The sequence below is a fragment of the Ovis canadensis genome, chromosome 11 (assembly GCF_042477335.2).
Source record: "Ovis canadensis isolate MfBH-ARS-UI-01 breed Bighorn chromosome 11, ARS-UI_OviCan_v2, whole genome shotgun sequence".
NCBI classification, from domain to species: domain Eukaryota; kingdom Metazoa; phylum Chordata; class Mammalia; order Artiodactyla; family Bovidae; genus Ovis; species Ovis canadensis.
Genome location: NC_091255.1, coordinates 33675675 through 33688362, shown reverse-complemented (window position 1 = coordinate 33688362; position 12688 = coordinate 33675675). Strand labels below are relative to the sequence as shown.

The following is a 12688-nucleotide window of genomic DNA, read 5'->3' as shown; positions in this document are numbered from 1 at the left end:
ACAATAAAATACAAGTACAGGTGTTTTTTAAGCATAGGAGAGATATACCAAAATGTTAATAGTGATCTCTGAGTGGTGGGATTATGGGTGATTTTTATTTTCCTTTTTATGCTGTCCCCTATTTCTCAGCTTTTCTGCAAAGACCATGTGCTATTTTTATAGTCACAGGGAAACATGATGTGTTTTAAATGGGGAGTATGGATAAACTCCTGAGCCCATGCTGTTGACATGGATTTCTTCTGATCTTTTGAGATTTTGTGCATATAATTCTACCTAGGGTTTTTTTCCCCAATCAGTTCAGTTCAGTTCAGTCGTTCAGTCATGTCCCACTCTTTGCAACCCCATGAACAGCAACATGCCCGGCCTCCCTGTCCATCACCAACTCCCGGAGTCCACCCAAACCCATGTTCATTGAGTTGGTGATGCCATCTAACCATCTCATCCTCTGTCGTCCCCTTCTCCTCCTGCCCTCAATCTTTCCCAGCATCAGGAGCTTTTCACATGAGTCAGTTCTTCAAATCAGGTGGCCAGACTATTGGAGTTTCAGCTTCAACATCAGTCCTTCCAGTGAACACCCAGGACGGATCTCCTTTAGAATGGACTGGAGAGTCCAAAGGACTCTCAAAAGTCTTCTCCAACACCACAGTTCAAAAGCATCAATTCTTCAGCACTCAGTTTTCTTTATAGTCCACCTCTCACATCCATACATGACCACTGAAAAACCATAGCCTTGACTAGATGGACCTTTGTTGGCAAAGTAATGTCTCTGCTTTTTAATATGCTGTCTAGGTTGGTCATCGGAGAAGGCAATGGCAACCCACTCCAGTACTCTTGCCTGGAAAATCCCATGGACGGAGGAGCATGGTAGGCTGCAGTCCATGGGGTCGCTGAGGGTTGGCCACGACTGAGCGACTTCACTTTCACTTTTCACTTTCCTGCATTGGAGAAGGAAATGGCAACCCACTCCAGTGTTCTTGCCTAGAGAATCCCAGGGACGGGGAAGCCTGGTGGGCTGCCGTCTGTGGGGTGGCACAGAGTCGGACACGACTGAAGCGACTTAGCAGGTTGGTCATAACTTTCTTTCCAAGGAGTAAGCGTCTTTTAATTTCATGGCTGCAGTCACCATCTGCAGTGATTTTTTGAGCCCAGAAAAATAAAGTCAGCCAGCCACTGTTTCCACTGTTTCCCCATCTATTTGCCATGAAGTGATGGGACCAGATGCCATGATCTTAGTTTTCTGAATGTTGAGCTTTAAGCCAACTTTTTCACTCTTCTCTTTCACTTTCATCAGGAGTCTCTTTAGTTCTTCACTTTCTGCCATAAATTAATAAAATCTCAGGACTTTTGACAAGTGTCTCACTTCAGATTTTATCTCATCTTTTGTATGTTGTATCCATATTTATGCTTAGCTTTTCAGGTCTTTATTAAAGCTCATTCTTTCTAGTGCTTTTCCGTTTTCACAGCATTTCCACAATCACTGTCTGATCTGAATGTCCCTGCAATGCTGTTGGGTGCCTATGGTTCCTGTTTCATGAACCTTCAGAAGAAAATCAGCACTGGCAAGAGGTGCAGGGTCCCTATCTGGTTATCAAACTCAGGTTCAACTGTTTGTTGCTCGAGAAATCAATATTGAGAGACAAGTGTTGGGTAAAAGGAAAGATAGCTTTCTTGAGGAAGCCAGCAATTCTGAGAAGGTAGACTCATGTCCCAAAGAACCAACTCACCATTGGTGATCGGGGATCAAGAGCTTTTAAAGAGGAGTTTTAGGGGTGCACAGGCAGGTGAGGGGCCACATGCAGAACAGCACAATCAACTCAGACAATCGTTTTGAGATTCATCTTGCTGTGTTTTGATCAGCCTCATTATTTTTAAAAGAAAACGTTATTTATTTTTGCCTGCATAGGGTCTTAGTTGCAGCATGGGGGATCTTTTGTTACGGCACACAGACTTCTCTCTAGTTGTGGTACACGAGCTCTGTAGTTTGCAGCTAACGGGCTCTTGAGTTGAGGCACTGGTTCAGCGGTTGTGGCGCACAGGCTTAGTTACTCGGTGGCCTGTGTGATCTTAGTTCCCCAACCAGAGATCAAACCCACATCCGCTACATTGGAAGGTGGATTCTTTACCACTGTGCCACCTGGATTTTTTTTTTTAAGTAAATAGCATTGTCAACTAATTAGACAGCAGTGAGGAATAAAATACAGTGGTGAGGAATAAACAGACACACAGAACAGTGGTTATAGTAACAATATGCACGTTATTATAATCTAAGGGTGACCATATCGTCCAGCATAGAAGCTGCTTTTCTTCCTCCCCAAGTTCTTCCACTCCATGTTGTCCAGCCCACTGAACGAATGTGACCTGGGCCACCCTTGATGACAGCTCTAGAGGTGGTCTAACTGTTCCATTTCAAAAGGTCATTTCCAAAAGATATTTCTCTTGTATGACATTTTAAACCCTTCTAAGTCACGATCTAACCTTGTCACTCACCCATGTAATGAGTGACGTAATGAGTGATAGGATGACCTGCCTGTGACTGAATAATTAAGCAACTTTAGAGAAACCCAGGTCCAAGAAGAATGACATACGTTTACTGAAGTAATAGCTAATAGCAGACAAGTATGCTGCTAAGTCGCTTCAGTCGTGTCCGACTCTGTGCGACCCCAGAGACGGCAGCCCACCAGGCTCCCCCATCCCTGGGACTCTCCAGGCAAGAACACTGGAGTGGGTTGCCATTTCTTTCTCCAATGCATGAAAGTGAAAAGTGAAAGGGAAGTCGCTCGGTCGTGTCCGACTCTTCGCGACCCCATGAACTGCAGCCCACCATGCTCCTCCGTCCATGGGATTTTCCAGGCAAGAGTACTGGAGTGGGGTGCCATTGCCTTCTCCAAGCAGAAAAGTATAATCAACCATAAATTCCACCAGCTTGGGAATCGGCGACCTGAAAGTGGAAGTGATGCTTGCTCAGTCGTGTCGGCCTCTTTGTGACCCGTGGACTGTAGCCCAGCAGGCTCCTCCGTCCATGGGATTCTCCAGGCAAAGCAACTGGAGTGGGTAGCCATGCCCTTCTCCATCTGCCTCACCCGGGTATCGAACCCAGGTCTCCTACGTTACGAGCAGATTCTTTACCATGTGAGCCACCTGGGAAACCTAAGTGCTGGTAATTCTGCATGATGCAGCAATTTAAAGACAGAGATGGGTCTTCATGTCTTGACATGGACACCCTTCAAGATGTGCTAAGTGAAAAAAGCAAGCTGCAGGGCTCTCCTGCAGACAGGCTTCTGACTTGGGCCCCTGAGGCCCCTCTGATTCTGGGGCTCATCAACCTCCCTGCTGCGCCCCCTGGTGGCCTCCTGGCCACCATCCTGACCCCAAGCCCCATCCAAGACCAGCCACCCGGATAAGCGACCCCAGCAGGCAGGAGCTAGTATCTGCCTGCTTCCTTCAGGGTCCCAGATGCTGAAGACCAGAGTTTCCTTTCATGGTGGTCAAGGAAATCAGAGAACAGCCAATCCCCATTTGGACTTGTTCTCTGGGGCTGGTTCATCATCACCCCTTTGAATCGAATAGTGGGAAGGCCCATGTCTTTTCTGGACACTGCACTGGCAAAATTTCCAGGGTCACTTCAAGTTATCAAAGTCTCATTTCAGTAATCGCAGTTTTGAGACCCATACAGAGTGGTCAGATTCACAGAGACAGAGGGTAGAATGGTGCTTCCTGGGGGCAGGGGCAGGGGGTAGGGGTAGGGGGCGTTCTTGTTTAGCAGACATGGGGTTAGGGTTCTGGAGATGAGTAAACGCCAATACCCAGCTGGGTACACAACAATTCGGTCCTGCTGAATCCTACATTTTAAAATGGTTAAATGAGAAATTGGATGTTATGTGCATTTTACCACAATAAAAGATGTACAAAGGGGAGGAGAGGGCGAGATGTATGGAAAGAGTAACATGGAAACTTACACTATCATATGTAAAACAGATAGCCAATGGGAATTTGCTGTATGGCTCAGGAAACTCAAACTGGGGCTCTGTATCAACCTAGAGGGGTAAGATGGGGAGGGAGATGGGAGGGAGGTTCAAAAGGGAGGGGATATATGTATCCCTGTGGCTGATTCATGATGAGATTTGACAGAAAACAACAAAATTCTGTAAAGCAATTATCCTTCAATAAAAAATAAATTTTTAAAAAAGATGTACAAAGAGTACAAGCCAAAAAACAACAACAAAAAAGAAAAGTTTATTTAAGGTTAAAAACATCTCCGCCATCTATTTTGGATAGACAGCACACAGCGGGGGGTGGGGGTGGGGGTGGGGGTGGGGGTGGGGGTGGGGGTGGGGTAGAGGGCGGGGGTGGGGGGCGCTTGTGAGTCTGTGCGTCTGTATGTGGCAGGGACTCTGTGTGGGGGATGAATGTTGCTTCCCCTCCCCCTCTGCTCACACATCCTGAGATCCTCTTCCTTACTCGCTCACTGGGCTGCTTTTGCTTCCTCCGGGGTTGAAATAGGGGAGAGAGAGGAGCAAGCCTGTCACGCTTTCTACTCTAAAAATCAGCTTTGGGGACCTCCCTGGCAGACCAGTGGTTAAGACTCCCGGGGCCGGGGGCTCCGTTTTTATCCCTGGTCAGGGAACTCTGGAACTCTGGTGGGGTTCCATCCCTGGCTCGGGATCCATGCCTGGTCATGCCGTATGCCCTGTGGTACAGCCAAAAAGAATACTAATAAAATTTTTTAAAAATCAAATTCTAACTAGTTCTGGGTGACCTGCCACACATCTCCCCAGGCTTGCTATGTGTAGAAAGCTAACTCTTCATCTAGTGACTCTTGAAAGTTCTTCCCAACCCTGCAGCCCACATCATTACCGGGGTCTCTCACCCACAAGTCTCACCCTTGGTCTGTAGGGACCCCTTACCCTAGGCCCACAGGTAGCCTTAGGCTTCAGCTTCTTGCTGCTAAGTCTCAGCTCCCCTCCAGGTGGCGCTCCTGGACAGGTTTTTATTAATATTACCGCTCTATGCAAGTTTTCCCTCTGCGTAGAGGTGCCTTCTGCATGTGCGTGCTAAGTTCGCTTCAGTCATGTCTGACTCTTTACGACCTACTGGACTGCAGCCCACCAGGCTGCTCTGTCCATGGGATTCTCCAGGCAAGAATACTGGAGTGGGTCGCCGTGCACTCCTCCAGCCGCTCTCCCCATTCAGTTCAGTCGCTCAGTCGTGTCGGAATCTTTGCGACCCCATGGACTGCAACACGCCAGGTTTCCCTGTCCATCACCAACTCCGAGCGTGCTCAAACTCCTATCCATCCAGTCGGTGATGCCATTTGGATCTCGTCCTCTGTCGTCCCCTTCTCCTCCTGCCTTCAATCTTTGCCAGCATCAGGGTCTTGCCCAATGAGTTAGTTCTTCTCAATAGGTAGTCAAAGTATTGGAGCTTCAGCTTCAGCAACAGTCCTTCCAATGAATATTCAGGACTGATTTCCTTTAGGATTGACTGGTTTGATCTTCATGCTGTCCAAGGGTCTTTCAAGAGTCTTCTCCAACACCACAATTCAAAAACATCAATTCCTCTCCCATGGCTCACATCTAATCCACAGGAAAGTCTCACATCCTTTTCTCTCAGCAGGTCTTAGGAGAGCCAGTTTCTAGTGCAGCAAACTATCTTCCCTTCACCATCAAAATCAGTGGTGGCCGACAAGTTTGTCATGCATTCTATTCGAAAAATCAGATTCATTGGGGTAAAATTTACATAAAGTTCACCAGTTTTACTATATATCATCATCTAGCGACATCATGATCAGGATAAAGAACATTTCGTCAACTGAAAAGGTTTGCTGTGCCCTTGCCTCACCCCTTACTTCTGGCCCTTAGCAACTACCAGTCTGATTTCTATCCCTGGACGTTTGCCTCCACCAAAGGAATCATGTTTTGAGGATTTACAGATTATAAACGGAATCACACAAGTAATCACTCATACTGGGTTTCTTTCACTTAGCATAAAACTTGGGACAAGCACTCATATTGTTGCCTGTATTGCTAGTTATTTCTTTCTATAGTTGAGCAGTGTCCGTTGTATCCATATACTACAATTTATTTATTCATTGATGGAATTGGCTTGTTTTAAATTTTTATCATTATGAATATAGCAGCTGTAAACATTTGTGTACAAGTCTTTGTGTGGATACATGCTTTTGTTCCTGTTAATATCTAAGGTGGGATTTCTGGGTCTCGTGATAAGTATACAGTTAGCTTGATACATATATACACATATAAACATACTACCAAATTATTTTCCAGAGTGACTGCACCATTTTGCATTCCCGACAGCAATGAATGAAAGTTCCAGTTGCTCTACTTTTTTTGACAACTCTTAGTATTGTCAGTTATTAAAATTTTATCCACTCTGGGGTATGTGTATGTGGGGTTTCCCCCATGTGTCAGTACTTTCAATGTTGTGCACATCAAATTACAGAAAATAGACAACTACTGTGAGATGCAGCTCCTCTGTTCTCATGAACAGCACACACTGTATCACAGGAAATCAAGTTTATATTCCATCATCAAGGGTAGTTTTCCCATTAGTTCCCTTTGTGATATGTCATTAAAAATCCCTTCAAATCCAATAGCCTCATCATTTTTCCTCAAATATCCACTGAAAGGTTTGAGCTTGGAAGAAATGGAAGGTGCAGAACCTGCTGCATTGCTTTGAATTCCATGTGCAATTTTAGTGGAGCAAATAGACCCCAGATGTTTCTCGGTGTGGAAAAATTTATTTTATCTTGGTTGAACTGGAAGTTTTTTTCCGTAATTCAAGAGAATGACTAGGCAAAAGTTCATTTCTCACACAAGGGAAAAACCTTTTTTTGAAGAAGGTCCACTTACTGAAAGTTCAGTAACTGGAATATTGTCCTTTAGCTGAGATCCAAGTCCAACTTGCTCTGCACAGAGCCTCTCAGCACCTTTATTGTCAGCTGGCCCCACCACTCACTTCTATTCCGTGTGGTTTTAATTTGTATTTCCCTAAGGTCTAATATTGTTGAGCATCATTTTATTTGCTTATTATCCACTCATGTATCTTCTTTGCTGACATGTCATTTTATTTGCTTATTATCCATTCATGTATCTTCATTGGCCTAGCGTCTGTTCAAATCTTTTGTCTATGAAAAAAAAGTAAGCTGCTTTTATTGAGCTTTAAGAATTCCTTGTACATTCTACACATAAGTCCTTTACTGGATAATATGTTTTGCAAATATGACTTGCCTTTTCGTTTTTCTTAATGACATCTTTTGTAGATCAGAATTTTTTATTTTTCACAAAATTCCATTTATCATTTTGCTTTTGTTTGCCGTCTAAATAGTCCGTGCCAAGGGAGTCATCCTTATTTCAGTAAGAGTAAATCCAATCCTTATTATTCTATCTTGATTAGAAGTTGAATTTCTTCGGCAACATTTAAGATTTTCTTTTTATTATTGATATTGACAAATCTGACTGTGATCAGCCTTAGTGTGGTTTTCTTTGTTTCTTTGCTTGGGTTTTGTTGAGATTCTATGCATTTATAGTCTAAGCTTTTACAGTCGCCATCTAATTTGGAAAACTTTAAGCCACGATTTATTCAAATATTTTTTCTGTTTAATTTTTGCCTCTTCTGGGATTCCAGTTTGTAATTGGAATATGTTACATTGCTTGATATTGTGCTACAGCCCACCATGACTCTGCTCACTTCTTTTTCAGTGTCTTTTCCTGTAATGCTTTATCTTGGTAGCTTATAATTGCAATTTCTTCAAACGATCACAGTCAAATGATCGTTTCTTCTGTAGTATCCCATCTGCTCTAAAGCCCATCCAGTGTATGTTTCATTTTGGATACTATGTATTTCAACTTTAGAAGTTCCATTTTGGTCTCTTTTGTATATCTTTTATTTTCCTCCTTCAGTTCAGTTCAGTTCAGTTCATTTCAGTCGCTCAGTCGTGTCCGACTCTTTGCAACCCCATGAATTGCAGCACGCCAGGCCTCCCTGTCCATCACCAACTCCCGAAGTTTATCCAAACTCATGTCCATCGAGTCTCTGATGCCATCCAGCCACCTCATCCTCTGTCGTCCCCTTCTCCTCCTGCCCCCAATCCTTCCCAGCATCAGAGGCTTTTCCAATGAGTCAGCTCTTCTCATGAGATGGCCAAAGTACTGGAGTTTCAGCTTTAGCATCATTCCTTCCAAAGAAATCCCAGGACTGATCTCCTTTAGAATGGATTGGTTGGATCTCCTTGCAGTCCAAGGGACTCTCAAGAGTCTTCTCCAACACCACAGGTCAAAAGCATCAATTCTTTGGTGCTCAGCTTTCTTCACAGTCCAACTCTCACATCCATACATGACCACAGGAAAAACCATAGCCTTGACTAGACGGACCTTTGTTGGCAAAGTAATGTCTCTGCTTTTGAATATGCTATCTAGGTTGGTCATAACTTTCCTTCCAAGGAGTAAGCATCTTTTAATTTCATGGCTGCAATCATCATCTGCAGTGATTTTGGAGCCCCAAAAAATAAAGTCTGACACTGTTTCCACTGTTTCCCCATCTATTTCCCATGAAGTGATGGGACCAGATGCCATGATCTTCGTTTTCTGAATGTTGAGCTTTAAGCCAACTTTTTCACTCTCCTCTTTCACTTTCATCAAGAGGCTTTTGAGTTCCTCTTCACTTTCTGCCATAAGGGTGGTGTCATCTGCATATCTGAGGTTATTGATATTTCTCCCGGCAATCTTGATTCCAACTTGTGTTTCTTCCAGTCCAGTGTTTTTCTTGATTCCACTTGTGTTTCTTCCAGTCCATTGTTTTTCATGTTGTACTCTGCATAGAAGTTAAATAAGCAGGGTGACAATATATAGCCTTGACGTACTCCTTTTCCTATTTGGAACCAGTCTGTTGTTCCATGTCCAGTTCTCACTGTTGCTTCCTAACCTGCGCATAGGTTTCTCAAGAGGCAGGTCAGGTGGTCTGGTATTCCCATCTCTTTCAGAATTTTCCACAGTTTATTGTGATCCACACAGGCTTTGGCATAGTCAATAAAGCAGAAACAGATGTTTTTCTGGAACTCTCTCGCTTTTTCCATGATCCAGCGGATGTTGGCAATTTGATCTCTGGTTCCCCTGCCTTTTCTAAAACCAGCTTGAACATCTGGAAGTTCACAGTTCACGTATTGCTGAGGCCTGGCTTGGAGAATTTGGAGCATTACTTTAGTAGTGTGAGATGAGTGCAGTTGTACGGTAGTTTGAGCATTCTTTGGCATTGCCTTTCTTTGGGATTGGGATGAAAACTGACCTTTTCCAGTCCTGTGGCCACTGCTGAGTTTTCCAAATTTGCTGGCATATTGAGTGCAGCACTTTCACAGCATCATCTTTCAGGATTTGAAACAGCTCAACTGGAATTCCATCACCTCCACTAGCTTTGTTCTTGGTGATGCTTTCTAAAGCCCACTTGACTTCACATTCCAGGATGTCTGGCTCTAGGTGAGTGATAACACCATCATGATTATCTCGGTCGTGAAGATCTTTTTTGTACCGTTCTTCTGTGTATTCTTGCCACCTCTTCGTAATATCTTCTGCTTCTGTTAGGTCCATACAATTTCTGTCCTTTATTGAGCCCATCTTTCCATGAAATGTTCCCTTAGTATCTCTAATTTTCTTGAAGAAATCTCTAGTCTTTCCCATTCTGTTGTTTTCCTCTATTTCTTTGCATTTATTGCTGAGGAAGGCTTTCTTCTCTCTTCTTGCTATTCTTTGGAACTCTGCATTCACATGCTTATATCTTTCCTTTTCTCCTTTGCTTTTCACTTCTCTTCTTTTCTCAGCTATTTGTAAGGCCTCCCCAGACAGCCATTTTGCTTTTTTGCATTTCTTTTCCATGGGGATGGTCTTGATCCCTGTCTCCTGTACAATGTCACGAACCTCATTCCATAGTTCATCAGGCCCAAATTTTCCTTGATTATAGTCTTAACATTTAAAATAATGGTTTTAAAGTCCTTAACTACTAATCCCATCATCTCTGTCATTTCTGGGTCTGTTCGTGGCTTGGTTGTTCTAAGTATGTGTCCGATTTTTGTGTTTTGTTACATGTCCTGTGATTTTCTAATGGGTGCTGCTGCTGCTGCTGCTGCTGCTGCTAAGTCACTTCAGTTGTGTCCGACTCTGTGCAACCCCATAGACCGCAGCCCACCAGGCTCCCCCATCCCTGGGATTCTCCAGGCAAGAACACTGGAGTGGGTTGCCATTTCCTTCTCCAATGCAGGAAAGTGAAAAGTGAAAGTGAAGTCGCTCAGTCGTGTCCGACTCTTAGCGATCCCATGGACTGCACCCTACCAGGCTCCTCCATCCATGGGATTTTCCAGGCAAGAGTACTGGAGTGTGGTGCCGTTGCCTTCCCCAATGGGCGCTAAATATGGTGAATTTTACGTTGTTGAATTTTATGTGCTGTGTTGTATTGTATTTCTTGAAAAAGTGTTGGATTTTGTTCTGGCATGCGGTTAACTAATTTGTGACTCTGTTTATCCTTTCAGAGATTTTTTTTATGCTTTGTTAGGACAGGCAGACTTGACTCTATGATGGATTAGCTCTGCCTCTATTCCCTTCCTCACCAGCTTCACAAAGGTGTGATTGGCAAACTGAACTGAAATATTACTCCTTGGAAGAAAAGTTATGACCAACCTAGATAGCATATTCAAAAGCAGAGACATTATTTTGCCAACTAAGGTCCGCCAAGTCAAAGCTATTGTTTTTCCTGTGGTCATGTATGGATGTGAGAGTTGGACTGTGAAGAAGGCTGAGCGCCGAAGAATTGATGCTTTTGAACTGTGGTGTTGGAGAAGACTCTTGAGAGTCCCTTGGACTGCAAGGAGATCCAACCAGTCCATTCTGAAGGAGATCAGCCCTGGGATTTCTTTGGAAGGAATGATGCTAAAGCTGAAGCTCCAGTACTTTGGCCACCTCATGAGAAGAGTTGACTCATTGGAAAAGACTCTGATGCTTGGAGGGATTGGGGGCAGGAGGAGAAGGGGACGACCAAGGATGAGATGGCTGGATGGCATCACGGACTCGATGGACGTGAGTCTGAGTGAACTCCGGGAGATGGTGATGGACAGGGATGCCTGGCGTGCTGCAATTCATGGGGTTGCAAAGAGTCGGACACGACTGAGCAACTGAACTGAACTGAAGGGTACATTATTTGATATACATGGAAACTGTGAAAGGATTCTCCCAGTCAAGTTGATCAACATACCGTCACCTCAAATAGGCTTCCCTTCTGGCTCAGCTGGTAAAGAATGCATCTGCAATGCAGGAGACCTGGGTTCGGTCCGTGGGTTGGGAAGATCCCCCAGAGAAGGGAGAGGCTACTCACTCCAGTATTCTGGCCTGGAGAGTTCCATGGACTGTACAATCCATGGGATCACAAAGAATCGGACACGACTGAGCAAGCTTCACTTTCACTTTCATCACCTCACATAATTATCTTTTTGGTGTGTATGTGAGAAAGCTTAAGATTTGCTATGAGAGTAAATATAGAAACTGTGTGATCTACTATAGTCACCATGCTGTACATTAGATCCTCAAAACTTAACTATCTTACGACTGAAAGCTTGTACCCTTTTACCAGCCTCTCCCCATTTCCCCCTCTCTCCAGCCGCTAGCAACCACCATTCTATTCTGTGAAAGTGAAAGTCACTCAGTCGTGTCCGACTCTCTGCCACCCCATGGACTGTAGCCTGCCAGGCTCCTCTGTCCATGGAATTTTCCAGGCCAGAATACTGGAATGGGTGGCCATGCCCTTCTCCAGGGATCTTCCCAACCCAGGAATCAAACCCAGGTCTCCTGCATTGCAGGCAGATTCTTTGTCAACTGAGCCACCAGGGAAGCCCATTCTATTCTGTCTTCTTTTTTTTTTTCTTAACGCATAAGTGATATCATACAGTTCTTGTCTATATCTGTCTGGCTTATTCCACTTAGCACAATGCCCTTCAGGTTCATCCATGAATCTGTAAATGGCAGGACTTCCTTCTTTGTTAAGACTGAATAATATTTCATGGTGTGCGTGTGTGTGTGTGAAATTTTCTTTATCCATCCATCTGTCAACAGAGACCTACTTTCTTTCTATGTCTCAGCAACCATGAATAGTGCTGCAATGAACACAGGAGTACAGTTATTTCTTAAAGATAGTGCTTTCATTTCTTTGCATATGAATCTCCCAGAAGTGAGATTGCTGGGTCATAGCATAGTTCTATTTTTAATTTTTTAAAGGAACCTCCGTACTGTTTTCCATAGTGACTGTTCCAGTTTACATTCCCACCAACAGAGTGCTAGAATTCACTTTTTTCAGCATCCTCATCAGCACTGGTTGTCTCAAGTCGCTTTGATAACAGACATCGTAACAGGTGTGAGATGGTAACTTACTGTGGTTTTGACCTGCATTTCTCTAATAATTAGTGATCTCAAGCATCTTATCATGTTGGCCATTTGTATGTCTTCCTTGGAAAAAATTCTATTCAGGTCCTTTGCCCATTTTACAGTTGGGTTATTTGGGTTTTTTGCTACTGAGTTGCATACATCCCTTATCTTTTTTTGGATATTAACTCCTTATCAGATACATGGTTTGCAAATATTTTCTCCTATTCTATGGGTCGCGTTTCATTTTGTTGCAATACACGCGTGACCCATCT

General features: G+C 43.9%; 1 pseudogene; it reads right to left on the bottom strand.

Annotated features, from left to right (window-relative positions):
* Window positions 1-5698: 5698 nt before the first annotated feature.
* LOC138929724 (proteasome maturation protein pseudogene) lies at window positions 5699-11999 on the bottom strand (annotated as a pseudogene).
* Between the last annotated feature and the right edge of the window lie 689 nt (window positions 12000-12688).